General features: G+C 45.0%; 1 protein-coding gene across 2 annotated transcripts in view; it reads left to right on the top strand.

Moving 5' to 3' along the window:
* atp2a3 (ATPase sarcoplasmic/endoplasmic reticulum Ca2+ transporting 3) overlaps positions 1-9,529 on the top strand; it is a 172,855-nt gene that overhangs the window by 66,895 nt on the left and 96,431 nt on the right. The window lies entirely within an intron of this gene.

Here is a 9,529-nt window from a genome sequence, read left to right as displayed (position 1 = left end):
TTTTCTGAAGAAGGGTCTATACCCGAAACGTCAGCCTTCCTGCTCCTCTGATGCTGCTTGGCCTGCTGTGTCCATCCAGCTCTACACCTTGTTATCTCAGATTCTCCAGCATCTGCAGTTCCTACTATCTCTATAAGCTGCTGGAAGTTTTGGTTTTGTCATAAACTATATGATTAACAGGATACCGGAGAGAACTCCCTTGCTGCTTTTCCTGTGGTGTGGGAACTATTAAATCCATCCGAGAGACACTGCTCAGTGACTAATTTGAAGTGACATTATTACCAAGTATGAAACTCTCTGGAGTGTCAATCTAGATATTGTCCTGTCCTGCCCTGTCTCTGCAGTGGCACTTGAACATACGACCTACTGATTCACAGGCAACAGTGCTACTACTGAGCCACAGTTGGCATGGTTAGGTAGGACTGGCCCCTCCACCTCCTCACCCTATGGCACCCACCAGTGTATCCCCTCAGAACAGATCAGGCATTCTCCACAGGGATCATCCACAGCAGAGAACATTTCACGTGGGTCTTCCTGTTGACTTGTATCCATGACATTGATGATATTTGGGTTGCTAGCCATTAGAAACATAGAAATGGGAACAGGAGTGAGCCATTCAGCATCCAACCCAGGACCCTGTTCCAGCTATGATCCCTTTAGTTCTAAGAACTATGCTAACTCCTGGAAAACATTCAATATAACTGCATCCATCATTTTCTCTGGTGGAGAATCCCACAGGTTCCACTACTCTCTAGGTGAAGACATTTCTTTTCATTTCAGTCTGAAATGACTTACCCCGTACCTTTTTACACTGTGACTCCTGGTTCTGGATTCCCCGCTCACCAGGAACATCCTTCTTGTGTTAACCCTGTCTAACCCTGTTAGAATTTTATAGGTTTCTGAGATCCCTGCTTATTCTTCTAAACACTGGTGAGTATAGTCAATTCTCCTACCTAAACTGAGGTTCCATTACAGCTACTGAACACACTTGTGCACTGTGAACCCAACTTCAGATTTCTTATGAGACAACAAGGTGCAGGGCTGGATGAACACAGCAGGCCAAGCAGCATCATAGGAGCAGAGAGGCTGACGTTTCGGGCCTAGACCCTTCATCAGAAAGGCCTGCTGTGTTCATCCAGCCCTGCACCTTGTTGTCTCGGATTCTCCAGCATCTGCAGTTCCTACTATCTCTGATTCAGATTTCTTATGTTCTCTATGGAAATCCAAAACTGGCTTCTGTGCCCAAATGTTGGGAGCTATCCAAAGGGTTTGGGATTTTACTTGTGTGACTGTGTGTTTGGGGGTTATACCAGTGTAACTGATGTAGGAATGCGGTGAGTTACAAACGATGTGACTGAAATTGTAATTGATATAGCTCAGGTGTGTGTTTAATTGAAATGAAGCAGTCTCCAGAGTAGCTGGTAGAGTCGGAGTTATTGGTGAGACCTTTGGACCTATTACAACATGTCTGGGGCAGCCGGAACTTGAACCCAGACTTCCGACCCAGATGTAGGGACTCTACCACTGCATCATAAGAGCCCATTTAGCAATATAGTCTATATGTAACCAGAATAAGTTAAGCCTGTGATTGATGTGTATAGTTAGGGCTTTCTCTTTCTGTTTTGTTGTTTTCTTGTTCATGGTAATTGTGTTATAATGTGGGAAAATTGACTGAATGTTAGATGTAATCAATCCCATAATTATATTGCCACAGATCACTAATTATAGAGAATGCTAAAGTGTTGATTCACAGAATAGGTATTAAAGTTAATTGGAAATTTCACTAAAGGCTTATAAAATAACATCATGGTTTTGAAGTATGACATTGTCTTTGCAGTTTCGAAATTGTGATTACACGAGTGTTTTCCCTGTCTGTATTTATCAACCGTCTGCCCAAGCTCTGTGGCATTTTGCGAAATGATCCTGCCAGCTGGAGGGAATGTTTGAGCGATGATGGCTCTTTGGACGTTCAAGGGCTTTAAAATGCCATTTTTTCTTTTCATTTTCACTTCTTCAGAGGATGAATCTCTGGTGAATTAATTTGGGTGTGCAAAGCATTGCTTATTCGTCCTGCTTGGTCTGATCTGTATCAAACCCTGTTCAGATGTGGCTTGAGGCAAGTGTTGTTTGATCCTTGTCCCATGGTTGTACTTCAATCCCAATTTCAATCCTGTCCTCCTCAACTTTTTGTGTTTTATGTAGTCGTCTTTCTCTTTCCTTGGAGCATAGAAACGTAGAATGCATACAGCATGGACTCAGGCCGTTTGGCCCATCGGGTCCACACTGACCCTCTGAAGAGCATCCCACCCAGTCCCACTCTATCCCCATAACCCTGGATTTCCTATGGCTAATCCGCCTATCCTGCACATCCCTAGACACTATGGCCTATTTAGCATGGCCAATCCACCTAACCTGCAAATCTTTGGATTGTGGGAGGAACCTGGAGCACCCGGAGGAAACCCACGCAGACACGGGGAGAATGTGCAAACTCCATACAGATAGTTGCCCGATGGTGGAATTGAACCCAGGTCCCTGGCGCTGTGAGGCAGCAGTGCTAACCACTGAGCCATCATGCTGCTTCTGTAGGGAATTTCCCTCCCTCCTGTTATGTGGAGTCACTGACTGAATGCATGTGTCACGTCCAGTCCTGATGTTCAGCAGCGAGTCAATGCCAATATGAGATCTCTTGGTTGGTCTGACGTTCCACTGCACCTATCCATACTTATCAAAGTGCAGCAAACTTAAAAAGCCAGGCTGATCATAAAGTCGCTGTTGAATGAGATGGAGTCTCAGTCCCTTGGGCAGCGTGGAAAGACCTGTTCATCTTTAATCCTTTTATATTCCCACTGTACTGCTGGAGACAAAATATCTTCTGTGTGTGATCCACTATTTTTAGATCTGTACAAGTTTCTGGATCTAGGAGGTCTGGGACTAAGGGGAAGTGATGTGCTGAAAATCTGGCCTTGAAGATTTCATTAAAAATGCATTAAAAGGTTGGTAGATTTTTTTAAAGAAAACCAAAATCCACAGAGTAAACAACTTAGTAACTTGGCAGGAGACAGGAGGGAGAATGGGGATATTTATGGAAACCACACCTATTTATCCATGGTTTTTGTTTCACTGCTGTGGCACTCTCCATCATCATTGTGCTTGTTCCAACTGTTTATTCCTGCACTCTGTCCTGTTTGTAGCCTTATGGATTTTGCTTTGTTTTGTAATGTGTGGGCCTGCTCCCAGAGGAAATTCAGAATAGTGGCTGTGAAGCGAAGGGGCCTTTTTTGTGACTGAGATTCTGACAGGGAACTGCTTTTTTTTTTTGACCAATAGCCAAATGAGTGAAAAGTCATCACCAAACCCCTTCCTGCAGATTTCAGTGGGACAGGCTCCGAATCTCCAAGCTCACGTTTGAATTTCTTTGGTGCTGCTGTAAGGAACAAAGATAATGTCGCAGCAGTTCTCCCAGAATAGAGCTGCTGTCTCATTAGAGAGAGACAACTGATGGCGATTTAACCTGAGGGTCAAGTGAGGGGAGAGGTTGAGGAGGAGAGTCCTTCATGGTATACTCGGGGGGGGTATGGGAATTGAGCCCACACTGTTTGTGTCACACTGCATCACAAATCCAGCCTATTGCACTAACTGGCCCCCAGATTGTAAGGAATACTGCAACATAGAGTAAACTGCGCCCATTGGCCATTGCTGTATCCACAAGTCCTGACCTGGTGCTCCTCTCATGTCACATCGAAATTCCATCCTCGATTCTCCTTGCCCTGTCTGTCAGAGTCAGACAGCATGGAAACAGCCCCTTCAGTCCAACTCATCTTAAGTCTTCCGCATCAGAGTCATTCTTGTTATTGTTGGCCCTACCTTGGTGGTCCTTGGTTGTTGGGAGAGAGGTGGCATTTTTGCTGGACACCAAGACTCAACAAACACAAAAGGTGCCTCTGGCCCATTCTGCCTCTGCACTCTCACACCCACCTTTTCCCCATAACAATACAAATTCTCCCCATCTCTCCAGTTAACCACCTAATCCCTTTTCAAAGGCCATAGTTCACCAACTATACCACATTACTCTGTCGAGCAGCACATTCCAGATCCTAACCACTCACTGCTGTGTTTTTTAAAAAAAAGTGATCTTTTTTTTCCCACAGAAATGTGACGATATGCCAATGAACCTCGACGAACCTTCTGTTTATTGAATATGGAGCAGCCATATGTTGGGAATGTTAAACTTAAAAAGGGCTTGCATTTACTTAGATTGACTCTCTTGCAATCACCAGACATCTCCCAGCACTTTGTAGCCGATGTGGTACTTCTAAATATAGTCAGTGTTCTTTTGTAAGAAGCACAGCAAGCACCCACAAATGGCCATGTGATAATGATCCAGATCATTTGTTTTCGTGATGATATTGTGGGATAAATATTTTCCAGGATGCTAGGATAACTTTCCTGCTCATTTTCAAAGCAGTGTAGCAGAGTAATTTGCGGCCATTGAAGAGGCCTTAGGTTAATATCCCCTCTGTTCAAGACAGCGCCTCCAACGATGTAGCACACTCTCAGTACTGCACGGGAGTAATTATCCTGCATTTTGTGCTCCGAGTGGGACTTGGAGCGTTAACGTTCCAAGTTGGAGTGAGATGCTGTCTATTGAATCACAGCTGACGTGCTCCCACTGTTGTCCCTCAGAAACATAACAATCACATTGTCTACTGATTGAAGGTATCATCCCTGTAACAAGCTTATTTTAAAGCTACAAAAATCAGAATAATGAGATATTTATGTTGAATATTTCTATCAAGAATCTCGTGGATGGAATGAATTTCCTGTTTTCATGCTTTTTTGGCAAAACCTGAGGTATGAAAGGTGCAAGAAAAATGAAAGCTTGACCGTAGATGGGGAGAATTTCTCGTGCATTTTGTATAGCATTTTCAGGATGCACATAGTGTTTATGTGGTTTTGAGTGACTATGCAGCACAGTTACAGCAGGATAGTGGAATAGCACTGTGCTGGGATAACAACGAGCTCTTGGGACTGAGGTAGTTGTTACCCAGTGAGACTGTCAAAGCAAAACACAATGGGGAATCCTCCTGAACCCAGTTCAGTGAAGGGACAATGAATTCCCCTGGGATGCCCCATCATAATTAGACACTTCCAAAACAGACGACCGCACCCATTTCCGTGCTGGACCCTCATACCTCAACCACACACGTTCTGCCCAATTACATCATCTCATGGGAACCAGTATATCGAAGGCAGGTTTTTGTCCACTGACACTTATGTCCAGATTGTGTTAATCAAAAGATACAAAATCTCTCTAACCACAATAGTGTACCGTTCCCAAGCATTATGCAAAAAAGGCCAAATTTGCACTGATGTAACACCTTCCGTTAACCCTGGGACATTCCCAAACACTTTAGGGCCGATGATCTGTGTTCTTAAAGTGAGGTTGCGATTAAAATTTTGGAAAATGATGGCAGCCTGTGTGTGCACAGCAAGATCCCACAAAGCAAGGTGAGAAAAATGACCAGGCAATTTGGCTGCTTGACCTAGGCTGAGGGCTAGCAGAAGAGAATGCCCCTGTGGGTCTTTGAGATGTAGCACAAGTGGATGGGTGAGATTTTGGCTTAATGTCTCATCCAAAAGAGAGTGCCCTTAACAATGTAGCACTCCCTCAGTATGGCACTGGGAACATGATTTTAGGTAGGCACCTTGCTGGCTGAGGCAAGATTGAGATATGCCTAACAGCACCAGCCAGTATTGGCTGCACTGTCCAGATATTTCTGGGTCCTAAATCCACTCCAGTTTTAATCAGCAGTGTGCTGATGTTACAGAAGAGAAACCAACAGGACTTGGCGGTTTGGAATATTTGTAAATAGAATGGGCATTTAAAAGAAAATGGAGCTAGCAATGAACATGGAGTGCTTCCTCTCTAAGGAACAGCATTGACAGGTTACTGCAATAAGCACTTGTGTTCCCGTAACAACAGGGGAAAATACTAAACAGTGTGGAGGCTTGGAGCAAACTCTGTAACTGTCACACCCAAGCAATTACGTTAATTCCCTGAATGAGTTTAGAAAGGGAAATTAGCTAAACTTTCCTGCTCCTGATTGTTATCCAATGACCCCATTATATTTTTAATCACTTTGTGCACCTGTGGGCTAATTTTTAATGGTTTTAACATTGGACCTTTAAAACGCCATTCACTTACTGTTTCCTCCATGCTTCTCAATTTCCATTCTTCGTTTGTCATTCTTATTCACTTTGCACTTTGACCTTCCTATGGCTGTCGGTGTATTTTTGTTCTCCATGTTTCGTTGTGGGGTTGAGCGTGTCTGATTGGCAGACCATTCATAACAATGCGAGATTCTCCTGCAAACAAGTCTGATTCCACCCAAATGCTTCTGTTACACACCTTTGTGTGGTTTGCCTCGGGGCGGTACACTGGGGACGCCCAGTGTTAAAACACAAGCTGCTTGGTACATTCCACTCCATTGAATCACCAAGAGTGAATCATTTTCCAGGAGTGTTCTTTTCAGGTAAAACAACTGCTATTTAAGCTTTAATCCCATATCATGCATAACTATCTCACTTACAATTTTGTACAGTCGTGGAGATGGCTCAGTGAGTATCACTGTCGCCGCTGAGTCAGAGGCTTGTGGATTCAAGCTCCCCTGTATAGACATGGGGAGGGGAACAGGTCTTAGCTGTCACTCCAGTGCAATACAAAAGGAGCCCAATGCTGTTGGAGGAGATAACAATGTGGAGCTGGAGGAACACAGCAACCCCGGCAGCATCAGAGGAGCAGGAAAGCTGCCTTTCTGAACAGGGTTAAAATTGAGATCCTCCCTGCCCTATCCGGTGCATGTAAAAAAAAAAAAAAAAAAAATCAGTCTCAAAAAAATGGGGAACTTCCCTGATATCTTAGCTAATTATTATCCCCCGCAACTAACGCTGAGTATCTGACCATGAGCACATTGTTGTTTGTGGGAGCTTGCTGTGCACAAACTGGTTGCTGTGTTTCCTTCATTACAACAGTAACTACACTTCAGAACCACTTCGCTGGCTTTGTGTACTGTGGGATGTCTTGGAAGATGTTATATATCTTCAGCTGTGCTGGCCCAAGATTTTCAGGCACTGCCTTGGGCTGTCCTGTGTTAATGTGTACAACATGGTGCTGCTACCTGGTGTATTTAGAGCTGCCAATAGCTCATGCCTCTGGTTGCCCACAGAGCCGCTAACGCTGTACATCGAAGGCCTGAAACCATTTGGGTGACGTTAGGGACCAAACAATGAATATCTGCCTCAGAGATAGTAAGAGCTGCAGATGCTGGAGAATCTGAGATAACAAGGTGTAGAGCTGGATGAACACAGCAGGCCAAGCAGGAAAGCTGACGTTTCGGGCCTAGACCCTTCTTCAGCTTTCCTGCTCCTCTGATGCTGTTTGGCCTGCTGTGTTCATCCAGCTGTACACCTTGTTATCTCAATGAATATCTGCCGTTTCCCTCTGCGCTGTTAAAGGGGAAGCATTGCAGGGTTGGACATGTTCCAGCAGTCTGGTTAGCTTTTAGCAGGCTTGCTGAGCCTTCCCCAGTGACCTTGTGAATATTTGTAGGCCAGAAGCTGATCTGGAATGTGAGTCTGAAACCATAGTGGCTGTGTAATTGTTTGTCCCTCTGGGTGGAATCCTCCCTGCAATATAAATAGGTGAGCATCGATATAACATCGAAGCCAGGGGTGGGGGAAGCATTCCTGCCCAAACCAGCTGATCGACTCCCTCGTGTCCCTGCGCTGAAAACCTCCACTGCAGCCTCGTGTACATTAGCCTCCCAATCTTCAGATCCGGATAAACCTGAGCTTGAGAAATGCATGGAAACTACACGGCTGGTTTGCATGCTGTTGCCAAGGCAGCACAGCAGTAAGTTCTCCCCGCGGTTGTGTACATTGCACAGACATTCCTACTGCCCTGCCAGGATCCTGGGCTGTACCACCACAGCTCGTTGTGGACTGCACCATGATAAATAACTGGTGGCCAGGCATCAGGAGGTTTGGGCTCAGAGCCTGCCTTGGGATTCACTGTGCACTGTTCCACAAAAACAAATGGCATTCTCTCATGGCCACCAGTTGTTTCCCATATGGAAATTCCATCCCAGTACGATTACAGAACAAGGAAATAGGATGTTGGCATTGGTCAGGTTCTGATCATTAGTCAGTGATGGAGTGTTCTGCTGATCAGTGTTAACAGAACAACGTCTGATTTAGCATTTGAAAAACACATTTGAAACATTTTAAGCTATCGCGATGGACGACACTTTGCTTGCATAAGGATCCTTGTGTTAGAACAAGTTTCCACTGAGGTAGAGAGGGAAAATAAATGTTGATGCGTTTGGCACAGGGACTGGGCATTATGGGTGGTATGGAGTTGAGCAAGTTGGCAAACTGTGTTCCTTTTGCCTGAGGAACTAATGCTTGATTGAGCCCAGACAACTGAATGCAAGCCTTCTTTCTTTCCCTCTCCCTCCCTCAGACCCCCACTTACTCTCTCACACCACCACCCCCCCCCGTACCTCTCTCTCAACCCCCCCACTCCCCTCTCTCACACATTGCCCCCCCCCACCCCGCCCTCCCCCACTCCCCTCTCTCACATCCCCTAACTTCAAAATTCACAAGGGTCCCATGGGGACAATCACAAGTCAGTCCATAAACCAGCACTTAGTGAGTGCATACTCCGAGATTGATGGATTATTGCTGTGAGACATGTAGGTGTAACATGGCAGAGTTGGGGAGCTTGTAATTAAGACACAACTACTTACATCTGATCATGTTGTAGGTGATCTGTAAGAGGAACTGCCTTATGTTGACTTTCACTGTGGAGGGTCTGGAGGCCACTTTATTATTCCGCTTCTGTGAATTGTCTGTGCAGTCTTGGCATATTTCCACTCTGCATTTACACAGCGCCTTTGAAGTAATAAAACAGCAGGGCATGTTTTTGGAAACCAGTCGGTTTGGCTGAGTGACAATGCCTGAAGACTGGAGTCGATGCCTCTGTGGATATCAGGCTTTTTATTGAGCATGCCGAATAGCTTGCCTGTTACTGCAGCAACAATCTGGGAATAAAGTGTTCATGGTGGGGAGCAAGTGTTTGATTCAATCACCGTTTTTTTAAAACCTCTGTGGTTGGCACATTGCTGTTGCTAGTCAAAGTGGACTAAGCGGTTGATTGATTTTATTGTCACGTGCTCCGAAATACAGTGAAAACCTTTGTTTATGAGCAGTACAGGCAGGTCACAGCAAGCAAAGGATGTACAGATCAAAAAGACGTAGAGGCGTACAGGTTACGTTATTTGAGGCTAGAGTCCATTCAACAGTCTGATAACTGCTGTAAAGAAGCAGTTCCTGAACCTGTTTGTGCGTGTGTTCAGGCTTCTGTATCTTCTGCTTGACAGAGGTTGTAGGAGATAATTACCAGGGTGCGATGGGTCTTTGATGTTGGTCATCTTTCTGTGGCAGTGAGCTGTGTAAATGGAGTCCATGA

This window comes from Rhincodon typus, chromosome 26 (assembly GCF_021869965.1).
Source record: "Rhincodon typus isolate 14 chromosome 26, sRhiTyp1.1, whole genome shotgun sequence".
Lineage (NCBI taxonomy): Eukaryota > Metazoa > Chordata > Chondrichthyes > Orectolobiformes > Rhincodontidae > Rhincodon > Rhincodon typus.
This window is presented reverse-complemented; position numbering and strand designations above follow the sequence as displayed.